Below are 17,324 nucleotides of genomic sequence, written 5' to 3'. Positions count from 1 at the left end.
CCTCGTATATCTGTGACCTCGTCTGGTGTCTGTTCCTTTCTCTGTAAGAGACAGAAAACCAAAACACCTCTCTGCCTAGCTCTAATAATCTAATGTTGTCATCTACTGGTCTTCTGGCGATTCAGAATTGGTTTAGAATATTCAGAATGTCCCAGGGACTTATTCTAATCATATCCTATGTGTGTGTAAGCGTGTTTGCATTTAGCCCTCTGCACTCAAAGTCAATACCTGCAATATATCAGTCCGGACCATCACGCCGAACGAAGCTTATGACCTTCAAAAGACCGAGTGCCAAGTCATTATAAGCACATTTGCAAGGTGTGTCTGAAAATTATTACAACCACTCATTTTAACAAAAGACATCAAAAACAAATTAGCCATGTTTAATCCTAACATTTGCCCCCCAAAAATCATGTGTTTGCTTCCGCCTACTGGCCCACGGTTTCCTCTCCAGTGTGGTACTCAGCTTCTCGTGAACACAGGCATTTTATCATCTAACCGCTTTTCAGTTCATTTTAATGATTAATGCTTAAACATGGAAATAATGATTTATGCTTCTCACTGATTCTCTAAAAAAGCCCGGAAACCTCTTGGGTCACTACTAGCTCAAGTTTTACCATACCTAAGTTATTAAAACACAAATGAAGTCATAAAAATGTTCATATAATCCCTGTTTGATGTTAAAACTCAACTTCCCCCCTTTTTTGACACATTCCCATGTGTCAAATCAACGGAGCTAGAAAATTAAAAGAAAAGGTTAGTGACCTCATATCTTAGAAAGTATATGACCTTCTCCTATCCAGTGTCGTTGCTCCAGTCCTGTCAGCCTGTGCCAGGGAATGAAACCAATTTAATTGTCATGTTAGATCTGTTCAACTCCTGGCTCTGCCCAGAGCCTGCGTCTGCAGAATTGTCAAGAAACAAAACCTGTAATAATACGAACCTCACTTGAATATGAACTTGTTGACTACTTTTGACACAGCAAAGGAATATTCTCTCCTCCTCGAGGACAGGCACTGACTCCCACTTATCTCCTGGAGCCAACTGTCCCTTATGGAGACACAATATTGCAGCTACAAGGTTTTGCAGATTGTTAAGTTGATCTGTGTGTAATGCTCTGAATCAGGTATGTAATATTAAATGAATGTTGTTTAATCAACTGCCACTACTTAAAACTTAGCAAAAGATATAACTGAATAAAAGATCACAAAGAATAGCATGATATCAGTGTTATGTAAGCGCGTGCGGCCTTCTATGCTCGAAGTCACACCAGTCCAAACATCGCGTTGACTGTAGCTTTTAACCCTTATTAACTTGAGCACAACTCTATAATGAGCAACAAACTGCAATATGTATAAAAATGATCATGGTTACACCTGCAATGAAAGATCATATGATTATCCTGACAGCTGTAAATAGAAGATTAACCTGAGGTTATAACAATCACTGGAACACAAATGTTAGTACAATGTCAAAAGCTTCAATAAATGATTAATGCAATGCTTGTTATATGATTCTGATGTAACAATAATGCTGATGCTAAAATAACAGTAAAACACCCCCTTTTGTCCTGTTTATAAACGTTTATAAATGCCTCGTTTAAATTTTCTTTCCCCTGTTTTTCCCTCACTGACCACAGCAGGGGAATCTTTGTCTTGATTCAGCCATGAATCCAGCTCACCTGATTCATCAGTGAGCCCCACCGTCACTGGCATCTGACAGGGTGGCGCTGGATATTCTTCCTTTAATGTCACTATTACCAATCTGTTAATTAGAGTGCTTAAACATGAAGTAGACTACGTCCACAACAAATCAATACAGCTGTTAATGTGGCCAATTATCAATCTATTACCAATCAATAACGAAAAATAGCTTTTATTTTATGTATGCTTTTAGTCAACCACTCACCCAGAGGATCTCCAATCCCAGAAAATTCCTTCTCCTCATTTAATGAGTCTGTCCTCCTTCCATGCCCTGGTAACTGGTCCATCCAGAGCCAAATCATCTTGAAATATACATACAACAAGCCAAACCACACCTTGGTCACACCAACCCTTTTCCGCCCTGAAGATGTCCAACGCCAGCTTAGTCTGGACCAGGGTTTTAATAGTTTTGCAATTTTCATTATTTTTTATTTTTATTTAGCTTCGATTTCAGATTTTCAATTTTATATCAGTTGTAATTAGTTTTACCAATTGATTGCTAGTTTAGTTTAGTTTTTATTTTTTGAAAATCCTTAGTTTCAGTTTAGTCTAGTTTTGATTATTTTCAGTTTAGTTTTGGTTGTGTTTGCAATAATTAAGCGTAACAAAATCCCACTCCCATCATATCAGTCATGCTCTTGTGCTTATCTTTGGGTTTGAGACTATTAACTCTTGCAGCACCGGGTGTTCGCAATTTTGGTTCAAGTGAATTGATAAACTTTGTGAAGGCAATTGACTCGCACAGTCATGTAGATATCCCAGTCCTGTTGTCGCAGGATGCATCACGCTGCCTTGCCTGGGGTTAGCTTCTGTTTTCTGGGGATGAGGGTTGAGTGTGCTCCCTTACCTTTTCAAGGTAAGCTAGGTTAGCCTTCTTGTGTGAGCTTTTCAAGTGTACTTTAAGGTTTGTGGGATTTTTTCCCTTTAGAAATGTCCCTCATAATTTGTCTCTTTCCACTACAAGACACTTGCTTTATCCAAAACACAGTCATATTCAAAGTAATCCCAAATTGGACTCTGGCGCTTTCTCCCGACTTTTCCTGGCATGATTCTGCGCGTGGACGGAGCAGCAACACAGACGACTCGACTAACGTACTTGCCACCTGCTGGCATAATGAGACACAGCAAGAAAAAATCTGGAAACTAAACTTCATTTTCACCCTTGACTATTGTAGGACACGCACACATCAATGAAACTAAACACACTTTTGCTACAAATTCATTTAATTTTAGTTAGTTTTGTGAACACTCATTACAGTTTTAGTTAGTTTTCCTTTTTTGCTTTTTATTTCTGTTAACGAAAATGTTTTTTCACTTCTATGTCTGTGAAGGTTCTCAGTCATCCAGGTCATCGTAGTCAAAGGAGCTTGCAAAGAAAAGCGTCTGGACTTCTTTAAGTTGCTTGAAGACGTTTCACCTCTCATCCGAGAAGCTTCTTCAGTTCTAAGGTCAAATGGTGGAGAGTCCCAGATATAAACCTAGTGGGAGTGACCCCCCACAGAGGGACAAAAGGACCCCCTGATGATCCCAGATGAAACCATGGTGTCCTTTGATGTAGTCTCTCTCTTCACTTGCATACCCACCACGCAGGCCATGGAGACTGTCAGAAAACGACTACAAGAAGACAGCTCATTGGAGGACAGGACCAACTTCACACCCGATCAGATCTGCACACTGTTAGACCTCTGCCTCACCACTACATATTTCAAGTACAACGAAGGCTTTTACAGACAAAAACATGGCTGTGCCATGGGCTCCCCCGTGTCACCTATTGTAGCCAACCTTTACATGGAGGAAGTGGAAAGGAAGGCTCTTGGCTCTTTCAAAGGAAGAGTACCCAGCCACTGGTACAGATATGTGGACGACACCTGGGTCAAAATCAAGACACAAGAAGTGGAATCTTTCACTGCGCACATCAACGCTGTGGATAAAAACATCAAGTTCACCAGGGAAGACACAAAGGACAACTGTTTGCCTTTCCTGGACTGCGCCGTGCACATTGAAGAGAACGGCAAACTCAACATCGAAGTTTACCGGAAGCCCACACACACGGACCAGTACCTCCTCTTTGACTCCCATCACCCTCTGGAACACAAACTTGGAGTAATTAGGACCCTACACCACCGGGCAGAACATGTTCCCTCTAAGCCTGAAGGGAAAAAGAAGGAACACACACATGTAAAGGAAGCACTCAAAACGTGCAGCTATCCTAAATGGGCGTTCTTAAAGTCAGCAAAGAGGCACAGAAAAGAAGACCAGACACCAGCGAGGGAGGATAAGAAGGACAGACGCAACAACATTGTCATCCCCTATGTAGCCGGTGTATCAGAGAAACTCAGGAGAGTTTTCTCCAAGCATGACATCCCGGTGCATTTCAGACCCAGCAACACACTCAGACAGAAACTGGTTCACCCGAAAGACAAAACGCCAAAACACAAACTTAACAATGTGGTGTATGCTGTACAGTGCAGCGAGGAATGCTCAGACCTCTACATTGGAGAGACCAAACAGCCACTTCACAAGCGCATGGCACAACACAGAAGAGCCACCTCCACAGGACAAGACTCAGCAGTCCAGCTGCATCTTAAGGATAAAGGACACTCTTTCGAGGATGCCAATGTTCACATTTTGGACAGAGAGGACAGATGGTTTGAAAGAGGAGTGAAAGAAGCCATCTATGTCCACTGTGAGCGACCATCTTTGAACAGAGGCGGGGGTTTACGACACCAACTCTCTGCCATCTATAATCCAGTTTTGAGATCCCTTCCCAGACGCCTTAACGCCCACTCACATCCTGGGCCATCTGATCTCAGGAATTCGCATGATAAGGTGGGGCCAGGTTTCACAATGAACACACCCGAAACTCTGGCTGATTTGGACCAACGCCCAGTTTCCCACCTTGGCTCAGGCGATTAGAGGATCATCAGGGGGTCCTTTTGTCCCTCTGTGGGGGGTCACTCCCACTAGGTTTATATCTGGGACTCTCCACCATTTGACCTTAGAACTGAAGAAGCTTCTCGGATGAGAGGTGAAACGTCTTCAAGCAACTTAAAGAAGTCCAGACGCTTTTCTTTGCAAGCTCCTTTGACTTTTTCACTTGTAGTTTTCGTTATTTCATTTGTTTTCGTTAATAATAATAACCTTGCTCTGCACACTGGAATAAACATAATCAACATGATCAACATTTTACTGCGTGTTATTTCACCATCTTATTGATTCAAATGCTCCATCCTTATGTGGTTTGCGACATTATGTTTATCCACTCTGTCTCTAAATGTTTGAAGAATTTTCAAGTTTGGGGTCAAATTTTGAGAATTTGACTATAAGTGAAAGTTTTGGTGTTATCACCCCCTTCGGGGATTACCTTTCCCAGTTTTGATGATATTCCTCCCTATTCTTTGCAAGTACCCCCTTTTGGTGGCGAGAAACTGTTGGTGTGGTCAAGTGGGTGCTGTAAAAACAAAAGCTCAGGACAGAACAGTTATCAGTCATGTACTTCATACAAAATTTGCATATATTTGATTTCATATTGATCCTCTGAGTGTAATGGTACATTTTAATTTGAATTTATCAAAGCTAAACACAATAATTTTTCTTTATTTTGCTCTTGTTCTTGTGCAGCACCACCTCTCAGCACATGTCCCTGTTGGTTCTATCCTACTTTTAAATTGCTGACTATTTCAAGAAAGCACCTAAACGACGGGGACCAGTGTTTATCATTACATATCTCCATTTTGAGTGTGACAAGTCTATCATTCCCCTGTTATCCATAGATATTAATAGAGGGTTTTTTTGGCTTTTTTTTTACCTCTATAAAAGTTGATTGACTCTTTACAGTGGCCTGCTATGGTTAATAATAACATGTTCAGTCATGAGTGAAATCAAACCTTTTCTTTACTTTAGCATTTAACATCCCCAACAATATAATGTGATACATTAATCGAAACACAGCTACTAAAACACAATTTTCTTAATGCAAACATCAGTAACTCAAAATTAGCAACCAAAGGGTTCAGTCTGCAGTTCACACTCCTGTGCAGCTACAGCCTCCCCCCTTAGTCTCTGTCATCCTTCTGTTCTTGCAAAAACAAAACAAAACAAGACAAAACATCCACCCTTCTTTTGCAGGCTGGGTGAATTGTTTGTGGACATTTACTAATCCTAAAGTCGGTACCGTTTTTGTCTCAGTATCAAGTCAGTTAAAACTTTTAGTTGTCAGTCCATCACAGTTCAGTCAGATGCACACATCCACAGACATTCATAATGGAGTCTCACGCGCAACCTATTCGAGCCTCCCTCACCAGCAAGATGACGTCATCATTTTAAAGGAAAACAGTTCCTTGTTTTTTGGACTGGATTGACGCGCTGCAATCCTTTTAGGCTCAGGACTTCTCATGTGATCAATGTCCCATATAAGTGAATTTCTCCCAAGCCCATTATAACTGCATGACTTTTCACTGTGGCAGTATTTTAAAAATACTTTGCGACTGTTTCCAGTAAGAATATTTTATAGCGCTTTAAAGTTCAATCTCTCAAGCCTGGATTAAAGAGCTGATTTGTTAAATCAGGAACTCACAAAATACCAAAATATCACCACCGGTGGATCACACCTCTCTGATGTTCTTATTTCAGTGCACTGTAACAAAAGCAAAAACAAACGTAACCAATAAAATACTCATATAATAACAAATACTGGGGCCCATTGCAAACATGTCCAAGCATAAAACCATCTTTCTCTCTCTTAGAGAAAGAAAACAATCCAAACCTCACTAATAAAATCAACCTAGTGTCAAACAAAACCCAAAGATCAACCAAAGCTCCACCAGAAAGTTTTTCTCCCTCCCGGGACAATATTGTGTAGGAATACAGGTACCGTAACTCCTCTTTACACTAAAAAATGTTGGATTTACTTGATTCAATAGTGGACACTGGTTGCACACAAATGTTTTGCTTTGGCAGAAACTTAAACAACTGAGTTAAATCAACACAACCTTTTCATATTCAGTAAACCCGTGCATTTTGTGTTCATAAAACACGATTGAAACATGTTCAGATAAAGTAAGTTGAGCTCCTGGAATATTTTAATCCTTCAATTCTGTCAGTTTATTTCAACACTATTCAGAAACTTTTATCCAAATACTACATGTTGTCTTCATATTGCATGCGGTTCAACAAAGCCTAGATCCTGGTTACCATAAAAATTGAAGGGGTCTACAACAACTACCATCCTCCTATCTTTATAACAGCAGGGCTGGGAAATAACCCTGAAGTGAACCCCGGACAGCTGACCAGTCTATCAGATAGAAATAAACAGCCGTTTACCCTTACATTCATGGATAATTTAGAATCATCAATTAACCTAGCTCTAATAACTGCATGACTTTTCACTGTGGCAAGAAACCAGAATACCCAGAGAGAAACCACTGCAAACTAGCCAGACTGCGGACTTGCACCCAGGAGCTTCTTACTGTCAAACAACAGCACTAACCAGCATGCCAACAATGTAGGAAATACAGGAAAGCTATGATTTCCTGTATTTGAGGCAGAATTCTTTTGTTCTTGCCCTTGACAGGTTAATCCACAATAAATGGCAATAGCTCCTTCAGGGCTTGCTCCTGCTGTTGGAGCTTTTCGTCAGGTTTGGCGACCTCCTGCTCCAGCAAGCTCCGGCCTGATTTCAAGTCCTGTATCTGGGACTCCAAGCCTGACTGATGGGTTCGATTATCAGCCAGCTCCTCCTGAGCCATGCTCAGTCTCTGCTCTGGTGCCTTGAGCTCTTACTGAGGGCAGAAACCTCAGAGTCTTTTCCGTACACATCAGATTGAAGTTTATTGATGTTTCCCTTGCTTTGCTCCACGGCCCTCTGCAGCTCTGCTGTTCGGCTCTTCTCAGAGGTCAGCTCCTGGCCGAGCCACGAGACCTGTGCCTTCAGCTTATTCTCTTCTTGTGCTTTTGTCCATTTTGAGGTGCCTCCTGACCTCAGTTACTTCTCCTGTCTCTGGCACGCCCTTTTTGCTGCCCGATCATCCGTGTTGGTCACTGTCCTGCACAGTTTTAATGCAGAGTTGTTAAGGTCAGCATTCTTTTGCTCGGCCTCACTTTTCATCCGGGCTTAATGGGCATCTCGTCACAGCTCTGTCAGCTGAAGCTGTCTGGAAATCTCCCCCGTGTAGTGAAACGGGCCTTGGATTTAACGCTCTCCGTCTCCGCTGCATGAGATCGTTTTCCTGCAGCACTGTTGACATTTTCAGGTTGTTGTTGTGGGTCCAGCTGCTGTAGCATTTGGTCAGGGTCACATCAAAGATGGTAGAGGAGTGAGCAAAGATGGTAGAGGGGAGAGCAGGAGTCCAGGGTCAGCCTCGGCTTTCCGGGCCGACAAAGCAGCCTGTAATCAAACATAAAGAGAAAAAACAAAACAAAAACAAAACAAAAACAAAACAAAACAAAAACGGACGAACAGGAAAATGATGTTGTGTTGGCTGTGTTATTCAGAGAGGGGAGAAACAATGGGGCCAGGCCCTGTGTCAGCCTTCTCTCCCCCTTTTTTTGTTTTTTCTCACCATATAATCAACTCCTAACCCACCAAGTTGACAGGACAACACAGGCACACGTTAAAATTCTTAAGATTATGTTTAAAAGCCCAAAAAAGGAATTTTCTTTCATTCAGTAATCATTTATATTAATCAATCAGCAGAAAACATGTCACAATTCGAATCTTCTAACCACTAAATTTGTCGTGTCATCACTGGTTGGTCAGACCAGTGTCTTCTTTTTTTTTTTTTTTTTGAAGTTAAGTTGTTGTCCTGCAACCCAGAGAGTTTATTTGTTAGTAGTGGATAAACTTGATCATTTAACAACAGGTGTATGTTAAGTTTCGCTGCTTTAACCTTGCTGGAAAATCTTCACGTGTTCATGAAGCTGTTTCTTCATTGCATGTGTGTGCGTTTGTAGGTGGGTTAATTTAACTTTTTTCTCAAACGAGGCATTCCTCTAACACGTGTCTTTCTCATACATTTCTCCAGTTGTGTGTGTGTTTTTGTTTTGTTTCCCAAATTGTGATTTCCCACCTTAAATAACAGCATTCCATGTCTTCAGCCAGGAATTAGAGCTTGATTGTGAGATTCAGGGACACATGGTGCCAATAACAATTCAGCCAAAAACTTGCCTGAAAATTTCCAGTGATGGTAACCGATAACTGGAGGAGAAGATGTCCTTCAAGCTTCTTTTCCGGGTGGGGACAAAGTGAGGTCAAGCTGTAATTTTGAGCCAAAGCTTGGCCTGTCTGTCGTCCCACTTCTGTTAATTTATCCTTTTGCCGCTCAGGTTTGTACTCAGGTTTCCAGGTTGAGAGAAATCCACCTGTATTAAAACACTAAAACATTCACTTAGTATTTCTTTTCTGAAAACATCCATTCGCTTCATCTGCCTAGATTTTACTCTCTCTCTCTCTCTGGGTGCATACTTCACACAGTCAGGCAGTTGCCTTCTATGGGCATGCAGAGTTCCTGTCACACACACAGCTACTCACTCCAGCAGCTGCAAAGCTGTCTTCACGTCCTCTCTCCACGCTCTCCGCCACAATCCTCCATCCTCAATATGAATGTATAAAACCAGTAATAATTATCCCTAGAAACACACAACTTCAAGAAAATTCGCTGTATTTAATCATCTATTCGTACTCACTGTGACAAATGCAATTCATGGAAAGAAGATCCCCTATATGTGAAATTTTAATTTGGCACGACCCCAAAATAAGCATGCCTTTTATCTAAGTAAAATGAAATTACTACACCACCTCTAGTGCTGAAATTCGTGCTTGATCACACCCTATATTATGATAAAACTAAAAGTAAATCAAATGTAACTGCCTATATTATTGAGCTGAACCAAGAGTCACTTCAAAATCTTATAAATCCTGCTTCACACCACAAAACTGAAACAAATCACAGCTGTATTTATCACTCAATCTTACCCTGCCGACTGAAGTGCCGGTCTAAATCATGCACGATTTGTCTCTTCTATATCAAAACCCAGCCAAACATCAAACATTCACCCTAGTCATTCAAAACCTTATTTGTAATATTTTAATCAGCAAAATCAGCGTTTTAATTACAGGCATGTATCATTGTTTGCAAATCATAATTATAAAACTCAAAAACACGCTAAACAGGAAGTAAAAGTCCTCTGTGCGCTTCACAGCAGCCACCTCATTTGCATGTTCACACACCGTCTAAAAATAGCTCGCAGCGCTGCAGCTGCACGTCACACACAGGGTCACACACAGTGACACACACTCTCAGGCCTGACAGCTTTAGCGCCTACACAATTTCGACAAATTTAAGTTAACGTGTCCAACCGAAGAAAGTCCAACTTTTTTGTAATCAATTAACCAGTATCAGACTCTAACTGTATCTGGCCTAATCTCTAAAATCCCTAACTCAATTTAAAAGTGTCCAACACCCAAGGTCCAACCTTTGCTGCCCAAAAAAGCGCAGATACCGTTCCAAACGGCAAAGTGGTGCAACCACTAGTTATTCTGGAGTGCCCCAAGCTCCACAGTGACCAACTGACTATCCCTCAAAGAGGACAAGGCCTAGGCGTCCCCGACCTTGGCAAGCGTTACCTCTGAGCACTGCGCTTCCTAGGAGACTCTAACTGCCGTCCTATAATAATTTATAACACTTTAAAACAACAGTCAACGCCCGAAAACAAGAGTCTGACTGAGGCAGGTGCAACCTAGAGGTCAATGGAGACTCTAACTCACAACATGACCACCCAGGTCCACTCTTATAACCAATTTGGACTCTAACCAACAAAATGACCAATTCCCTACCAAACTACTTGAGACTCTAACTCAATTTCTTGGGACTCTAACCCAGTATTTAAACTTTTAGCAGACTCTAACTGCTTCAACTCATGAGGTTTTTTCATCAAAATCAAAACAGACATCCACCAGTAATTTCAGTGAGTAGACTTTAATTTTATCATGTCCAATTTGGCACACTTTGGAAATAATTCAACAGGTAGTGCCTTACCTTTGTATAAGCCGGCTTATGCCCACTCACGTCAGACCACTGGCTTGTGCCTGTCCGTTCGACAACCTCGGACCGTCCAATCCTCCAACTTCCACCCCAATACCAAAGGACGAGCCCCCAAACTGTTACGGATTCAAATATTGGGGATGGATACAAGAGGAAAAACCACAATAACAACACTGGTCCGGCCGGGTTGAGTCAAACGATGATTTTAATGATCACACGCGTGGGAGATGGACACCGTACGCAGACAGCATCTTATCTCAAAATGGTGGAGCATTGATCAAACTCTTATAGCCTCTAGTGGCCCCCACCTAATCATAAAAGCCTAAACATTCACATGCTTTCTCTCACACAGCGCCTAAGCTACGACCTTGGCTCCCTGTTTATCTGCTCCTGCTGAGATGGGGCAGAAAACTCCAGCATGTTCTGTTCTCTTCTAATCAGACAAATAAGGCGATGACTTTCTGTGAACAGTATTTCTTATAACTCAGCAGTATAATGCATCATAAAACAATATCATTCATTCACAATAAATCAGCAGTCTAATGTAATGCAAATCAGTTTAACAAATGCAATAGTTATCAGCTTCTTCTAATTCAGAAAAATAATGCAAACTAAAACTACATAATAATTCACAATCTTTAATTAGGGGTATAACATGGCATAAAATAATATTATAATCCCACAAACTGAAACAAACATTTATTTTTAGGTCCATTCTGCTGCTGATACATACTTTAGGTTTCTGAACATTAAACTTGTTGCTGCCTTTCATAGTGTGTAACTTGAAGGCCCTGAGTACTTTCTCCCACACTGAAAACACTGGAATGATAAAATTATTTGAACATTACCTAATAAGACTGATTCAGGACAGACAATTAGTTATGTTAAACTTTTCTAGCAGTCCTTCACAAACAGGGAACAGTCTGTCTATTCTCTCCATCTGTCAGCTGCTGCTGGCTCTTCCTCCTCCTCTTCCTCACACACTGCTGAGTTTGTCCTGGTGGATCATCAGGGGTGCAACGCCTCACAGATGATGTGCAGCAGTGGGTCCCTCAGTCTGTCCTCACTCTGGACACTTGCAGTTGTCACACATGGAAATCAAATGTGTGATAAGCTGCAGGAAACACAAGTGTAACTTATAAACACATGTTCATACTTTTATTCCATAATCAGAGAGAAAGAAAAAGAGAGAGAGTGCAGGACAGACAGACAGGTGACAGTCTCAGGTGTATACACTGCTACACAACAGCACCAGAGAAGCAGGATTTAGTGTTTGTGTTATTACGAGTGTAAACAAGAAGAGTACCAGATGGTGCAGTGGACACATGTGTGACTCCTGTGATTAAAGCATCTTTCTTTCAGCTTAACGAGTGAACCGTCAGCTCGTTCAAACACACGTTAAAGTCTGTTTGGCTCGACACCACCGAGCAGAGGCAGCAATATAACATAGCTAACATTAACAGTGCAGTGAATCCTGCTTGTGCCGTGATATTCAGGACTGCAAACCGAGCAGCATCACTGACTTTCAGCTTGTTGTGTTTGTGGATATATTATATATATATATATATATATATATATATATATATATATATATATATATATATATATATATATATATCATATATTACACACAAACAATCATCACATTCTCTGTAAGATTAAGGTTGACTATTGAAGGCGTATATTTTACAGTAAAGGCTTTAAACCCAAACTAACGCTGAACGTACAAACATCACCAATGTCACATAACTTGCCGACATGTGGCCAACAGTAATGTTTTAATGTTCTTCATTATTAAACATTTGCACATAAATAAGTGGCATACGATTCAGTACTTACTTTTGAAAGTTTACTTTTCGGCCACAGTTTTTTTTGAAAAGTTATGCACACCCACTGTTGTGCTATGAATTCTGGGATATGTTGGGCAATGAAGGATACACCCGACTCATCCTTAAAATTTGGGGAAACGAATGACGGTTTTTCGGCCACATATGGAGCATTTGTTTGGCCATCAGTCTAGCTCAGTAACTGCAGCTTACCCTCTCAGATCACAGATGAACTCGCCTCTGACCTTTCATCACATTCATACATGTGAAAGAGTTTGAAGGGTCAGATTGTGCTGAGCAGCTTTTCCTGTGCACTCTGACTGAGTTAAGGGGCTCTTTGGGAATCTACAGTACTGTGCAAAAGTCTGGAGCCAGCCCTCATTTGTTTCTACTCTGCTGTGAAATGCATGCAGCAAGTCACTGAAATGTGCAAACACACATAGAAATACAGAAAATCCAAATTCAGAAACAGTCAGTGTTTAGTTTTTTCACAGCCTGAACGTGTGGACATGAAGTCAAAGTAAAGTCACATTTTATTTATAGAGCACCTTTCAAGGCGAACTTCACAAAGTGCTTCACCACAAAAAAGCAGAGGATTAAAAAAAAGGGTGAAATCAATAAAAGTGTACAAAGATGAGCATCACACTGGTTTACCCTGAAGTTAGAAGCCTTTTCGTGTTTGAATCCTTCAGAGGTCAGAGTTCAGAGGATTCACAAAGAATCTGAAACTGGAGCTTCTCAGTCATCCAGGTCGTGTTAGTCATCGATGACCTAGTCATCCAGCTGGATGACCTAGCCAATCCAGCTAAAAAAACATGAGATGAGAAGAACAGTCTCATGTTCTGACTCCTGATTATTCACAGTGTGCAACATAGCTTGCTGAAGTAGTTGATGTACCCCAATGAAAAGTAACTGCCTTTATAAACCTAGAAAAAAAAAACCAGCTCACAAAGTTAAACCTGAAGTCAGTCTGAACTACAAATACTTCTTCTTAGTATGCTGCTGATGTTTAAATATGTACACCTCCCCTGAAATCAAAGCTCAGTGTGAATGGAGCTCTCTCTGACTGCTGATACTAACACTGTTATCAACAGTATGTTTTTACTCCAAATAAAGTAAAGTAAAAGTAAAATTTTATTTATATAGCACCTTTCAAGATAAAATCACAAAGTGCTTCACAGAAGCAGAAACAGACATAAAACCTCAAACAAACAAAATCAACCAAAAGCAAGTTTAAACGGATTGGTTTTTAACTGCTTTTTAAAAGAAATGACTGAGTCCACAGATCTCAGACTCAAAGGGAGCAAGTTCCAGAGTCTGGGAGCCACTGATAAAAACGCTCTGTCACCTTTTGTTTTTGACCTTGTATGCTGGACAATGTGGTGGCAGATTTCTTTTCTCATATATTAATCACATATTTAATTATATCACATTAGTTATAGTAATATCACTTTCTCACTTTCCCATAGTAAGATCACTCCTGTCACTACTTTACATGCATGTGGAAAGTTAACACAGTGAGGCCATTGTAATGGGAGACATTAAACAGATAGTGAAGCTCCTTCTGCTTATCAGGGATGTAAAGCTAAGCTAAGCAGAACACAAGGTCATAATTTTCTCTGTGAGGGAGAAGGTATAGCCCCCCCCGCCCCAAACATTATTGTTAAAATTTCCATAACAACAACCAGCAAGCCCTGGTCACAAGACCTCAGGGACCTGCTGGGGGGGTAAGGAAGAAGAAGATCATGGATGTAAGTTGGAGCTACACTGTGCAGGGCCCTATAGGTCAGGATTATAATCTTAAAATGGACCTTGAACTTGCCAATGCAGTTGAATAAGGGAGTGGCTTGGGAATATTTGGTATGCTTTTGGAAGCCTAGCAGCAGGCTTCGGTAGCTCCAATTTACATCAGTGATAAGTGCTTTCTATTTTATATAGAGACACAGAATGATAGAAAAACTCTGTTTGGATTTCTTTATGGGATCATGTCAGTACTGGAGTTCAGAGGAGACTTTGTGAAGTGAAGCTGTCTGTTTCTTGAACCTGATGGTTTGTGAGAAGTTGTATGGCAGATTTAGAGGAAATTAACCAAGAAAGTATAAACAAAAATGATCCTGTATCACATGGAAAGAGAAAGGGGAAAGAGACAAGAAGGAAGTTTCACTTTTCACATCAGAGTCTGTTTGTCAGGAACGTGAAGGATGTTGTTAAATTAACTCGGGTGCGGCTCCTGCTGAGCCCCCTCCCACCTGTCCTGCTTCATTCCCGCCTCCTTTCAGGAAGCAGCTCACCTGTGTGTCTGTGTTTGGTGTCCAAGTGTGGAGTGGAGCTTGTTCGTGTGTGAAGAAACTGTAAGTGTGTTTTGTTTCCTCCTATAACAGTTTGACTGTTTGTTTCTGCTCTGTGATGTTTGGACCAGATGTTCAACTCTTATTTCAGGACAAACTTTGATCACTCCTCTGTTTGAAGACAGATCCCCATGATTATAGATTATTGATTGACTGAATCCACACTGGTTATCAGTCAGTAACTCTGCACTGAAACATTTGTTACTGTGATGAAGTGTTTAAATTAATCTGCATGAAACTTTAGACACTGATCAGTAATGTGATGGAACAATAATCATCCCTTTAACTGGAAACAATCAGATAAAATCAGTTTGTTCTTAAAAAGTCAACATTCAAGTTTTACTGAAGTGATGTTGAAAAAACAGGAAACAAAGCAGCTCAGCTCAGTTCAGGGTCACTGCAAGGAATGTCACAAGAAAATATATTGTGGCAAGTTCAGACAAGTAGGAGTCAGAGTTCTGTTTAAACCTGTTATTTCAGCCTTAGCCATAATGCCACAGCCTTTATTGGGAATGCCCCTCACCCACAACAGCAGTGAGAGGTGGTGCACGGGCACTGCAGTTTGAATCACGGAGCTCTGCTAAACACAATAAACACAGAACACATACAGCTGCAGTAATGTTACACCCTAGCAACAGCAAAGGCAAATCAACACACAGTAACCGTAGCAACCATAAAGCTCTGGCCCATAGAAAATGGTAATGTCAGGTAAATAGTTCCATAATCCCTTGAGCCAGTGGCCCCTCCCCCTGGCTCGCTACAATACATTCTCACAAACAACACAAACATTTAAAGCATGTTTTAAATCAGGTACCTGCTGATAGAATCTGTATGTGGAGGCTGTGACTTGAGTCGTGTATAATGTGCAGTATTTTAAGTATTTGAACTTTTCAGCTTTTTCATGTCTTTGTATCGCTGTCATGTTCACCTTGTAATTTTGTTCTTAATCGGTGGATTTGACTTTTCCTCTTTAGCGTTTGAAGCTTTTAATCATTAATAGTTTGTCTCTTGCGCTTCTCTCTATTTCGAGGTCCCAAGACTTAGAATTTTTTGTTAAACGCTTTGAATTTTGGTCATTTTGAAATGCTTTCAGTCTCAATATATGCTCACTGGATCTAGTTAATTTACTTGGGTTTGGTTACAAATTTCTGCTACCTAATGCCAATAATCTTGTGTTAAATACATCTATGCTTAAAATTAAATACACATTAACTTTTCAAGAAGGTTGTTAGTTGTTTTGTCCCTTTGAGACATTTTATTCTATGGATAAGACCAGAGACTTGTTGCATATTCTGTCTGTGCTCTGTTCATTGTTCTCTACAAACACTGCCCTTTTAGAGCAGTGTAAAGATTAACATCTATGTTACTGTCCATCACTACACAAGACACAATCTGAAGCACAAAAATTCACAAGTAAACATTACTCTGTCCTAGGGATGGGTATCGTTTAGGTTTTATCCGATACCAGTATCAAACCGGTACTTTTAAAACGGTGCCGGTGCTCGAACCGGTGCTCGAACCGGTGCTTAAAGAATGGAGAATACAAAATTGGTCGAAAAACCTCTCGTGTTTAGCTGTTGTTTTTTTTTGTAAAAAGATAACAATATTAGCCTTTTCTGCAGCTATAGGGGATTTATGATATCACTCTTGGCTGGTAGCAGTGCTTAATCAATGAAAAAAACACCAACTTTGTCCAAAAACCTCTCATGTTTAGCTGTTTTCCACTTTTTCTTTGGTCATTTTAGCCTTTTTGGCCAGGGTGAAGGGAGTATCTGCCATCAAACAAGAAGACAGCCGCATGTAACTACGGCGGTGTTTGCTAGTTCACCTTACATGCATTAATGTAATAACGTGGTTAGCCTCCTCAACGTAAATTACACACGAACAACATTAAGCTACTCACGCAGAGAAGAACGGCTGCTGCTGCCATCATCATCCGTCATCATTTCTGCTACACTGGCAGGGCTAGGGGCCAGGACTCTCCTCTTCGGGTTCTTGGGGGATGTTCCGATAACAGGCACCACACCCGCAGTAGATGTGCTCGGTGTGAAGTCTCACAGCAAGCTCTCAAATACGGCACATTTCTACGGTGGCCCTGAGAGGCCAAACGGACTGCAACTTCAGAAAACACTTGCAAAAAGAAAAAACGCTGCAAAAAGAAAAACGCTGCAAAAAGAAAAACGCTGCAAAAAGAAAAACGCTGCAAAAAGAAAAATGCTGCAAAAAGAAAAACGCTGCAAAAAGAAAAACGCTGCAAAAAGAAAAATGCTGCAAAAGCACACAAAGCACAACGGAAATAGGAAAAAAGACAACGGAAATAGGAAAAAAGACAACGGAAATGTTTCTGGGGAGACAATAACCGGACGGAAAAGTTGCACGAACCAAAACATGCTAACAAGTGCACTG

At 40.8% G+C, this 17,324-nt stretch overlaps 1 long non-coding RNA gene across 1 annotated transcript in view; it reads right to left on the bottom strand.

Annotated features, from left to right (window-relative positions):
• LOC309699832 overlaps positions 1-16,887 on the bottom strand; it is a 70,819-nt gene extending 53,932 nt beyond the window's left edge. Inside the window, exon 1 of the long non-coding RNA XR_014274500.1 lies at positions 16,601-16,887. This is a non-coding gene — a long non-coding RNA (uncharacterized lncRNA). The remainder of the gene's footprint in view (positions 1-16,600) is intronic.
• Between the last annotated feature and the right edge of the window lie 437 nt (positions 16,888-17,324).

The sequence above is a fragment of the Aulonocara stuartgranti genome (genome assembly GCF_965226115.1).
Source record: "Aulonocara stuartgranti genome assembly, chromosome: 3".
Taxonomy (NCBI): domain Eukaryota; kingdom Metazoa; phylum Chordata; class Actinopteri; order Cichliformes; family Cichlidae; genus Aulonocara; species Aulonocara stuartgranti.
This window is presented reverse-complemented; position numbering and strand designations above follow the sequence as displayed.